This window comes from Lycium ferocissimum, chromosome 10, assembly GCF_029784015.1.
Source record: "Lycium ferocissimum isolate CSIRO_LF1 chromosome 10, AGI_CSIRO_Lferr_CH_V1, whole genome shotgun sequence".
NCBI lineage: Eukaryota > Viridiplantae > Streptophyta > Magnoliopsida > Solanales > Solanaceae > Lycium > Lycium ferocissimum.
The window spans coordinates 31,342,584-31,354,996 of NC_081351.1; the positions used below are offsets into that span (position 1 = coordinate 31,342,584).

General features: G+C 36.2%; 1 pseudogene; it reads left to right on the plus strand.

Moving 5' to 3' along the window:
- The first annotated feature begins 8,534 nt into the window (after nt 1–8,534).
- On the plus strand, nt 8,535–10,618 carry LOC132035321 (nucleolar GTP-binding protein 1-like; annotated as a pseudogene).
- Nucleotides 10,619–12,413: the final 1,795 nt, after the last annotated feature.

The window sequence follows — 12,413 nt, forward strand, 5'->3', positions numbered from 1 at the left end:
AAGTATGTTGAAGTCAGTTGATGTAAAATATGTTCTCCATATATACTAATCAAACTAATCGCTCAGCATATTTTGACCAACACATAAGAAGTTAAATGACACTATAGTAGACTAAATCGAAGCAGACTTCTATTACAAGACTAATGATAGGCTAAATTCATGATTAATCTAGCAAACTAATCCCACATATACAAACATACGAACATCATTAAAATTATTAAAACTAAACTAAGAGGAGGAAATTTTACCTTAACCGGGTGCAGCGAAGTGGGTGCGAGTCTTCGATCTACACTCGACGACTACCAAATCTGAGCTTGCTAAGCTCGGATTCGCAACAACAATAAACAGGCGAGAAAAAGAAGCAATTGTTTGAGTATTTCGATTCGATCTTTTGAACTATCACCACGAACTGCAACTTAATATTTTCGGGTATTTTGGGGCGAATCGGAACTTAATATTTTCAAGGGGGTTTGAGGCGGCTCGAAAAAAATCCCTCTCTCTGTTCTCGAAAACCAATATTTATAGCGAATTTGTTAGGGTTTTACAACTGGAAATTGGGCGGGACTTTTGGCATCGGATTCAAATCGAGTCAAAATGGTCCGTTCAAATCTGAACGTTGAAAATGTTTCAAGTGATCACGTGATTCGGCTCAGACATGTCTGAAAAAGCAGAGATTTATGCTGGTATCGTCATTCGCATAAGGACACAAATCTTGCGCGCAAATGGGTGTAGACAAATCTGTGAAGGTGAAAGGGAGACTGAGCTTTTCTGAAAAGGGAGGGGAAAGAGGATTCACTTTTCTGCGTTGGAGTCGTTGAATGGAGAGGATAAAGACAACAACATTAAATGTGTTACCCGAAATGGGCAAACAGTACTGGTAACATGAAATGCGGACGAATCTTTGCCAAAAATCGATTTAGATGAGCTGGCGGCGTTCAAGATTTGAAAGGGATTAGGGTTTATTTTCATGTAAAAGGGGGAAGGGAGAAGGAGAGGAGAAAGATGAAGGAGAAAGAGAAAGGAAAGGGCGGGGGGGGGGGGGGGGGGGGGGGGGGTTATGCGGCGGATCTGTAGACAAAGGAACCCTAATGGTTCCTTTGTGAAGAGGGGAAACGGGTCGGGTCGGGTCGCGGGAGTGGACCGGGTTCGATGGGCTGGTGACTTAAAAAAAAGTGGGCTGGGTTGATCATTGTGTGGGTTGGTTTCATGAATTAAGCTTTAGCCCAAATAGTTTAGGATTTGATCATGAACTGAATTAATACGGACTAAAATATGTAATTAGTAGTACTCATATAATAAAATAAAATTATATGATTTCGTAATAGCCGTGCAATAGTATTTTGAAAGCAACAGTAAATAAACGCTAATATGTAATTTTGCGAAAATAAACGCGAAGCGTGTGCATGGGATGGTAAAATGCTGAAACGATTCTAATGCGAACGACAAAAATAACAATAATAATAATAATAAAGATAATAATAATAATAATGAAAACAATAACAACTGATGAAAATTGAGTAATGAAACGCCGATATTAATAAAAGCTAATAATTATAGTAAAAATATAAATAATTAATTTTTAAAATGCCAAAATATGAGGAGTGTAAATATACATTTGGAGGAGAGGCGGGACAAAATTGGGTGTCAACAATGGATTCCGTAACTCCTCATATTCTAGGAGAATGCCCCTCCCAAATTGGACCAAAATTTCTGTCCAAAATTCTGTCAAGTTTTTCCAAATTTTCAATGAACCTAATTTCTTCGATTCGCTTGATCCCGAAACCTTTAAATACTTGTCTAACACTTATTAAAAGTCTTCCTTAACCTTTTAGGGGTATCATAGCCTCTCTGGACTCACATTAGTTTGCTTACGACGACGCGAAAATTTACGAGGTGTAACAAATGTCATCATGGACACTGAGGAAAAAATTGGAGGCAGAGCCCATAGAGCAAACAAGAGCTTGGACTTTATTAGCTCTATGGAAGCTTGTGGGTTAACTGACATTGGTTTTGTAGGACCAAAGTTCACTTGGTGCAATAACATGAGGCCGGGCAAAAGAATTTAGAAAAGACTGGATAGAATTTGTGCTAATGATCAGTGGCTGCAATGTTTTCAACATAACTATGTCAGAAACCTATCCAGAACAGGATCCGACCACAGACCAATGCTCTTGAAATGCCATAATGGCCAACAAGAAATCATCAGGTACTTTAAATTCCTTAATCTTTGGACCTTGCAACCTGATTTTCTAACTGTGGTGCAGGAAGTATGGGACAACCAAGTTCAAGGAAATGCTATGTGGAGACTAAAGAGCAAATTGCAAGCAGTGGGAAGGAAACTGAGCCATTGGTCCAAGATTAGTATGGGCGACATCAATGAACAACTTAACTCCTGGGAAACTAAAGTCAACTATTGGAAGAGTTAGACCTTCAAGACAGTAATGAGCATAGCAGAGAAGAGATTAACAAAGCCAACGCTGAATACATCAGGTGGTTGGGTATCCAAGACAACATGCTTAGACAAAAATCACAAATCAAATGGTTTCAAGAGGGTGACTACAACACTAGATACTTCCATAGTGTGATGAGAGATAAAAGAAGAAAATTACATATTTCCAGAATCAAGAACCACCGAGGTACTTGGATACAGGGAGAGGACAAAATTGGCAAAGCTGCGGTTCATCACTTTGAAAAAATGTTCGACCTAAGACTCCATTCTGCTGACGATACTGTTCTGAGCTATATCCCTCGTATTATCACAGAGGAGAATAATGATATGCTTACTAAAATTCCATAGGAAAAAGAAATCAAGGAGGCTATTTTTAATCTTAGTTCAGAAAGCACTGTTGGCCTTGATGGTTTCAATGGCACTTTCTTTCAAGTTTGTTGAGATATTATCAAAAAAGAAGTCACTGACTTTGTTCAAGAATTCTTTAACGGCAGAAGCCTCACCAAATACTATAACCATACTTGCCTTATCTTGATTCCCAAAGTCACATCTCCATCCAATTTCACAGAGATGAGACCCATTAGCCTCACTAACTTCTCCACCAAAATCATCTCTAAAATAATTTCCAACAGACTAAACCCCCTTCTCCCCTCACTCATCTCGAAAAACCAAAGTAGTTTTGTTCAAGGCAGATTGATTACTAAAAATGTGATGTTAGCTCAGGAAATCATTCAAGGCATAAGAAAAGAAAACAAATGTGGTAATATTGTGATTAAGCTTGACATGGCAAAAGCCTATGACAGGCTGTCCTGGAATTTCCTTATTTCTGTTATGAGGAAATTTGGTTTTTCAGAAATCTGGATAGATTTAGTCTGGGGGCTGATTGTTGATGTGTGGTATTCCATAGTTATTAATGGAACTAGAAGAGGTTTGTTCACCTCTTCCCAAGGTTTGAAACAAGGGGACCCTCTATCCCCTTCTCTGTTTATTATTGCTGTTGAGGTCCTTACTAGATCTCTCAACAGCCTCAACAGTAACCCGGAGTTCATCCCATTTCATATGAACAAGAGAGGTCCTCAAATCAATCATTTAGCATATGCGGATGATATTGTTATTTTCAGCAGTGGTAAAGAAAGGACTATCAATCTGATCATGAATCATATTTTGGAATATGAAAAGGCTTCTGGACAAAAGGTAAATGGGGAGAAAAGTTTCTTCCTAACGGACCCAAAAGCGAGTGCTCAAAGAATTAACAAAATGAGAACTTGCACTGGGTTCATGCAAAAAAGTTTTCCTTTCACTTATCTTGGATGTTCTCTTTATATTGGTAGAAAGAAACTTGTTTACTTTGAGAATATGGCTACTAAGGTGGCTAATAGACTCAACAGTTGGCAGGGCAATATGCTTACCTATGGAGTTAAAATGGTGATGATTAAAAATGTTCTCCAATCTCTCCTCATATATACTCTTTCTGCTATGAGCCCCCCTAAAGGTACTCTGTCGCTTATTGAAAAACATTTTGCTAGGTTTTTTTAGGGCACTTCAAAGGAAAAGAACAAATATCATTGGAGTGCCTGGAAGGACCTATGCTATCCTACCAGTGAGGGGGGCTTAGGCGTAAGAAGTATGAGAGAAATAACCAACACCCTTGCTATAAAGAGATGGTGGAGGTTTAGAACTCAAACTTCGCTTTGGAGCACTTTTATGAGAGCCAAATATTGTAGCATGTCTCATCCTGCGGCAAAAAAATAGGTTGCAGGCAACTCTCATGCTTGGAAACACATGTTACAAATCAGAGAAAAGGTGGAAAATAATATGCTTTGGAAAATTAATTCTGGTACTTGTAGTCTGTGGTGGGATAATTGGTCAGATAAAGGTGCTTTGGCCAATTTTTTTCCCGACCATTACCACAACAGGCATACTACTGTCAATGAGTATATGATCAATGGTGGCTGGGACTTAAACAAACTAGCCATCGACTTTGAGGACAGAATGACAAATATCATTGATAACATCATCATTGGAGACCCTTCACTGGAAGATTTCATTCTATGGAAACCTTCCAGTGATGGACTCTACACTAACTTATCTGCTTTTCAGGTAAATAGAGATAGGAAACAAGAAAATGAGAGCCTAGGCAGCTTATGGCATAACTGTATCCCCTTCAAGGTTTCTTTTCTAGCTTGGAGAGCGTGCTTGTCCAAGCTCTCTTTCAACAAGAACCTCTCCAGATTTTCCATCAATGACGATACCGATTGTAGCTGTTGCAACATAGCCACGAGAGATAGCCTCCAACGCACTTTTATAAAAGGAGAAGCAGCTAAACAAATTTGGAATCATTTTGGCTCCCCTCTAGGTATCAGACACACCAATTGGCCTATAAGAAGACTTTTGAAACATTGGAGAGACACTACAACTTCTAATAGTGTCCACAAGCTAATCGTTAACATTGTCCCTTTGGCTATCTATTGGGACATCTGGAGAACGTGGACTGCCTGTAGATACGGGGATCAAAACAAATTATTTATCAAAAAAATGGAATACCATATTAGTTGGACTATAAACGCGGCCATAACCAAAGCCTTCCCAACTTTTGCTTCAGCTGGCCGTGGCCCAATTTATGCAGAGATGTCGAGTTGTGGAGACCCAAAATAGTGTACTTGCATGTGGTGTGGAACAAACCAGCTGTGGGGAAAATTAAAGTCAACACGGATGGTAGTTTTCTTCCTAATAGCAAAGCAGGAATAGGTCGTATCATTAGAACTTATACAGGGGAGATGGTTGCTGCCTTCTCCAAGTCTATACAGTGCAGCTCCCACAATATCGCTGAAGCCATGGCAGCCCGTGGAGGAATTCATCAGTGCTTACATCTCGGCTTTCGTGAATTCCAACTTGAACTAGACTCGCAAGTCATAGTCAACAAGCTTAAAGCTAAGGATACCAACAATCTTAGACTAAAAGGGATCATCCTAAGCTCCGTTAAAGCCATGAGGCAGGATAATGTTGATGTCACCCATTGCTACAGGGAAGCGAATCATGTTACTGATTTGCTTGCCAAAAATGCAGCAAGCAGTGGCAACACCTCTCAATACTCATCGTATGGCCAACTTCCTGGAAACATCAAAGGCCCATTTTATATGGATAATTGGCAGCTTCCAAGCTTGAGGAGCAAAGTGGACAAAGCTAATTTTTTTGTTAGTTAGAATCGTTTGTACTAGCATGAAGGGATGTATATTTGTATAAGAGCTAACTATCCCCTTCATGCTTCTAATTTTTTGACAGGTTGCTTCACTAACCTCATGTACTTCTGGAGGTTTTGGTCCTTGTCCCCCTCCACTTCTTTTGCTGGTTTAATGAATAAACAAGGTAGGGGTCATGCCAAACCCCCCAACATCCGATGATCACTGATCAAACTTCAAAGGGTGATTGGCTTAAAAAAAAAAAGTATTATTAGGTTATTTTCCCTTAATTTTTATGTGGCCATCCGGTTATCAATATTTTTGATCCAATGACTACTTGTGTCCTTGCCCTATTTCTATTTATGATAGTCTAGTTGTTTAGAATGGGCCGAAATATTGCAAACCGTCCCAAGTCCATATACAAATACAATTTTTTCAAATGGTAATTAAAAAGATTACAATTACTTTCAAAAAATTACATAAATACAACTTATTCAAAATTTTAACTTCTTAATACAAAAATATAACTTTTTACATTCCAAAAATATTAATAATACTTAATTTTAGGAGTTACTACCATTAAAGCGTATCCAGTTTTTACTTTCTCTTTTTTTCAAAAATATTAGAATGTAATTTTCCAAATAAACATAACAAAATCAACTTCAAATCCCATATTCCATCTACCGTTTTAAAAGGACTTTTTTTCTTTCCTTTCATCCTTTTTATTCTTCTTTTTTTAATTTGACTTGATGATGATTCAATTATTTTTTTGTGACTAAAATAAATTATTTGAATATATTAATATTAAGAAAAGTACATGAAAAGATATGGTATATGGAATATAGTATAAGAAATGTACATGAAAATATACCTTAAAAAGTATATGGTATATTTAACTAAAAAGATGATAACAAAATACTTGTGAATATAATAGTAGAAATTAGTATATTTAAGTTTGTACATAGTATATAATATAATAATATTATTTGTGTATATAGTATATAATATTACGATATATCTAATCTATGAATATATTACTCTATGTGCCTGCCAATTGTACTCTACAATAACATATAAAATATACAATATACAATATATAGAAAGAATAATACAATTACTTATGGAACCACTAAAATAGGATCTTAATTAATAATTGACACCCCACCCCATAAACTTGGCTTCCTTTCTGCCATCACATATTAATTATTCAATTTTTTTCTCTCTCTTCCATGAAATAGAAAAATTAACTCAATTAAATTTATATTTGTATATATTTAATATAATAAACAATATATGCCTAATATATACAATAATGTACGTGGTCAATATATATATATATATATATATATATATATATATATATATATATATATATATATATACACACACTTTTTCTTTACTATACATAAGAAATTATTTTATATATAGTATACACTAGTTAATATACATAAAACATAATATTATATATAGTATGTAATAGTGAAATATACGTAATATATAAGTACAAGAATATATATACTTGTTCAAGGAATTGTATAATATATATCATATAAACAGTAGTATACTATTTTATGGATTAAAATGCTAGCTGAGTATATTGAGATGTTTAGAAAAGTAATTAATGAGTTCTGATACGTATTTAATTTAGTTATCACTAATATAGGAAACTCCTTATTATTAGCCTTTTATTCATAGCAACATTCTTTTATTTATGATATAAAATCATACATATACCCTAAATATAGAGTATATATAGTAAATTATGTAATTCGGTTAATAGTTGTAGATTACGAAATATTTTACTACTTGTATTTATGTAACTTCCCCGTATATAATTTGGTGCGGCTCATCACAAACTCTTCTTAGGGTTTAGGTTTCAAAAACCCTTCAAAGGCCAAGCCATATTCAGAGTCCATCCATAACCGTAAGTATTTTTTTTCATTTCCTTTTGCTGATACATGATAGAAGAATTGAGCTCATATTTTGTTTTGCTCCTGAGGTGAATTTCTGTGGTAAATTTAGACGTTGGATATAGTTATCTCTAAGTGGATGTGTGTATCGATTTCTTTTCAATGCATGAATTTAGATGAAACTTGTGCTTAATGTGTGATTTCAGTTGACGGGTTTGCTTATTTTTTATTTTGTGGAACTGAAAGTGAATAAAGGTTTCCATCTTTATACTTCAAGGATTTAGTTATTGATTCTCGTTTGCAGCATATTGTTTTCTCTTTTGACTGAAACGTCGTAAATTTTATGTTTTGAATACTCCAAATTATGTTGCTTTCTGAAATCTTGTTCAGCTTCTGTGCTTTAGTTATTGGGTATGAACCAAATCAGTATTTACTATTTCTTCGTGGATTAAAAAGTGTTATTTTTCATCTCAATGTCATGGATATGAATGCTAAAGCATGGTTTGTTCTAGAGTTCCTTTTTGTTTTTTAAAGTTGATGCCGTATATTAAAAACAGCTAACAATAGTTGCTTTATTGTAATTTGCAATGAAGTTATATAAACTTGGACGAGTTGAACAATTGGACAACTGGTGCTTCTATCTGAGCAGGTTTTAAAATAGAGACTATGTGTTGTAATGTTGTATTTCAATCTGTAATGCATGTCATAATAGTAGTATTAAGGTACAATGGAATAGTCTAGCTATAAATTTTGAACTCTAGGCCGAAATTTTTTATTTTTCCTGGTTGTGTATATTTTCATAGTCTAAGAATTTGAAGGCACTTTTAATAAGCTTTTCAATGGAAGATATTTTTCTAATTTGAATTGCTGAGTGTGATTGGTTTGAGAGATATCAGTTGGTTGATGTGTTCCTTTTTATGTTTGTGCATCTGCTAATGCAGTTTTTCATTTTACTGTGCAGTTTCAACACTATACTGCAAATCCATATTATAAAAGATGGTGCAGTACTTTTTTAAGAAGATTACTGTGGTTCCCAAACTTTGTCGATACCATTCTGTCTCGCACACAGCGTCAGACTCCTACTATTGTGCACAAAGGATATGCTATCTCTCGTATTCGTCAATTTTACATGCGCAAAGCGAAATATACGCAGATGAATTTCTATGACAAGCTCTCCACCATTATTGATGAGTTCCCCAAGCTTGACGATATCAATCCTTTCCACGAGGACCTTCTTCATGTGCTCTGCAACAAAGACCATTACAAGCTTGCCCTTGGCCAGATTAATACTGCTAGAAATTTGATTTCTAAAATTGCTAAAGATTATGTGAAATTGTTGAAGTATGGTGACTCACTATATCGCTGCAAGTCCCTGAAAGTTGCTGCTCTTGGGCGTATGTGCACTGTTATAAAGCGCATTGGCCCAAGTTTAGCTTATTTGGAGCAGATTAGGCAGCACGCGACAAGACTTCCCACAATTGATCCTAATACTAGGACCATATTGATTTGCGGGTATCCAAATGTTGTCAAGAGTTCATTCATCAAAAAGATTACCAGAGCAGATGTGGATGCACAGCCTTATGCCTTCACCACAAAGTCATTGTTTGTCGGTCATACGGACTACAAATATCTGAGGTATCAAGTGATAGACACTCCAGGGATCTTGGATAGGCCATTTGAGGATCGTAATATCATAGAAATGTGCAGTATTACAGCTCTAGCACATCTGAGGGCTGCTGTGTTATTTTTCCTTGATATTTCTGGGTCTTGTGGCTATAGCATTGCGCAACAGGCAGCTCTTTTTCATAGCATCAAATCACTTTTTATGAACAAACCGTTGATGCTCGTATGCAACAAAACGGACTTGCAGCCAATGGAAGGGATTTCAGAGGAAGATAAGAAGTTAGTCGTGGAGATGAAAGATGAAGCTATGAAGACAGTGATAGGTCAAGGTGGCGAGCCGACAGATGAAGCAGGTGCGCTGTTAACTATGAGCACTTTGACCGAAGATGGCGTAATAGCAGTGAAGAATGCAGCTTGTGAGAGGTTACTGAATCAAAGGGTAGAACTAAAAATGAAGTCGAAAAAGTTAAGCGGCTGTCTGAACCGCTTCCATGTTTCTATGCCAAAACCACGTGACCAGAAAGAGAGGCCAGCATGCATACCTGAGGCAGTGTTGGAAGTCAGAGCGAAGCAAGCCGAGGCAGATGCTGAGAAACAGAAAAGGAAGCTTGAGAGAGATCTGGAGAATGAGAATGGAGGTGCTGGTGTTTATTCTGCTAGCTTGAGGAAACACTATCTATTAGCAAATGAAGAGTGGAAGGAAGATATAATGCCTGAAATTTTAGATGGGCACAATGTTTATGACTATGTTGACCCTGATATCTTAGAAAGGCTTGAAGAATTGGAGAGAGAAGAAGGTCTTCGTCAGGATGAGGAAGGAGATGATGATTTTGAGATGGACGGTGCAGAGCTGACCCCTGAAGAAGAAGCCGCATTAGCTGTAATCCGGAAAAAGAAAAGTGTGCTCATTCAACAGCATAGGATGAAGAAGTGCACTGCACAGAGCCGACCTACTGTACCAAGGAAGTTTGATAAGGACAAGGAGTTTACTTCAAAAAGAATGGGAAGACAGTTATCTGCTTTGGGATTGGATCCAACTCTAGCTATCGATCGAGCCCGAAGTAAGTCGAGGGGTCGTAAGCGAGAGAGATCAGGTGAACATGGGGATGGCAATGGTAATGATGCAATGGATGTGGATGAGATTACTCCCAACAAGAAGCAACGTAGGTCTAGATCACTTTCCATGGGATCAAGATGGTCAATGTCACGACCTCGAAGTGAATTTGGTCCAGGGGAAGGTTTCAAGGACAAACCCCAGATGGAGTAGGCTATAAAGATGTCTCGGAAATCTGCCAATAAGAGGAACAGGGATGCTCGGCGGGGAGAGTCTGATAGAGTCATTCCTACTCTGAAACCAAAACATCTCTTCTCTGAAAAGCGATCAACTGGCAAAACTGACAGGCGGTAGTCACCAAGGTATATCTTACTGCCCTTTTTAAGTTTCCCTGACATTTTCAATTACAGTTCTTAGATTATGCTCTCTCTATACCGTTCTTGCCTTTTAAAAAACTATTTTGTTGTCTTCATAGATACTTGTATACTTTTGAGTGTCCACAACTTCTGCTGGTGCGTTATTTGGAGAAGTTCAGTGGCTAATGTGTTACATTATTACCTTCTGTCTTCTAGATGGCGTTCTTCAGTCCCGTGGGATGACCATAGAATTTGCTGATGTGTCAAGATGCTTTTTGTTGCAAAATTTTGGGTGGCGGACAGAAATGCAAAAAAGAGAGCCTCTGTTGGAATGCCAGTGCTTATTTTGGACACTTACCGCAGTTAATTTTGCCGTCTCTGTTGGCAATTTTTTAACTTATCTAGTATCTGAATAATGCGAAGTTTAAATCTCACCAAGGGCTACGGAAGAAAAGATCACTGAAAAAAAATTTGTGTCCCCTACAAAGATATGTCGAAGCACTTTTTTCATGTCATTAGAATTTTATTTTTTGATGTATTTATAAAAATTTGATAAATAAAATGGAGGTTTTTTTTATGTTTAAACAGAGGCGACCATGATTATATGGTTGCTTTAAAAAACTACATAAATCTACTGCCGACATTGTTTCACACGACCAAGTTTCATTTTTTCAGTCTCTTCTAAATCGCTAACGATATGCTGCTTCTGCTTCATTCTGCCATACTTCCACAATAACGACCCCAGCCTAATGCGATGAGCATTGACATTTAAGTCTATTTTTGTCACCGTGCGATTCCATACAAAAGATTTAGCAAATACTGCCGCAAACACACCGGAATCAGTCAGAGACAGATCTAGGATTTGAAGGTAGCGGGTGCCACAATTTTCTTCAATGTACATCTTGTTAGGAACGTGTATTTGGGTCGGGTCCATCTCTTTTGAGTTTTCGGTCAACTTAATAGGCCTATTTTATTTGCAAATATGAAAATTACATCTCTAAAATCAAGAAACGAACATAATTAGCATCTTAAACGAGGAATCACACCCATTAACAACAGGAGTAAAATCAACATTTTCATCAAGGAACTTATATCTTTTATGTATATGAAAAAATGAACTTGCACAAGTAAAATAACATCTTCAATAGGGGAATTACACCAATCAAAATAAGAAAAATTATAGAAAAACTTTTCAATAGGTAAATTACACCCATAAGTAAATGTAGAATTAGATAAAAAATAAATCATAAATTTTATGTTTTTTCTAAGTAATGCTTACGAAATTTCCATCACAATTTAATTAGTAAATTCATTTAAATTGAATTTAACAATTATAGAAAAACGCGAATTTTTATAATACAATCCTGATTAACTAATTTAAGTCTATATGCCAAAAAAGTACAAAAAATGTTCATTAATTAATTTTCTTTCTTGCCTGTAGCTACACAACAGAAGGGCCATGGATATGATCAAATGTTTTGCACTTTGGGGTAATGTATTGCATTTTTGGACAAAAGAATAGTGGACATTTGATCCCTACAGGTTGGGGTGCACTAAGGAAACCGACAAACCGCATCAAACCGGTAATCCGAATCAAACTGAGAAAAAAATTCAATTAGTGGTTGGTTTAATTTGGTTTGGTTTTAAAAAGAAAAACCCGACCACTCTTGATTTGGTTTGATTTTAACTAAAAAGGTCAAACTGAATCAAACCAACCCGACATTGCATGTATAAAATTTCAAAAATATTTTATACATAAAAATCTTTACTTATAATGTAATTTATAAATATTTCTTAAACTTTTTCATAGTTTTTTGTCTTTACATATTATTTCAAGCTTAG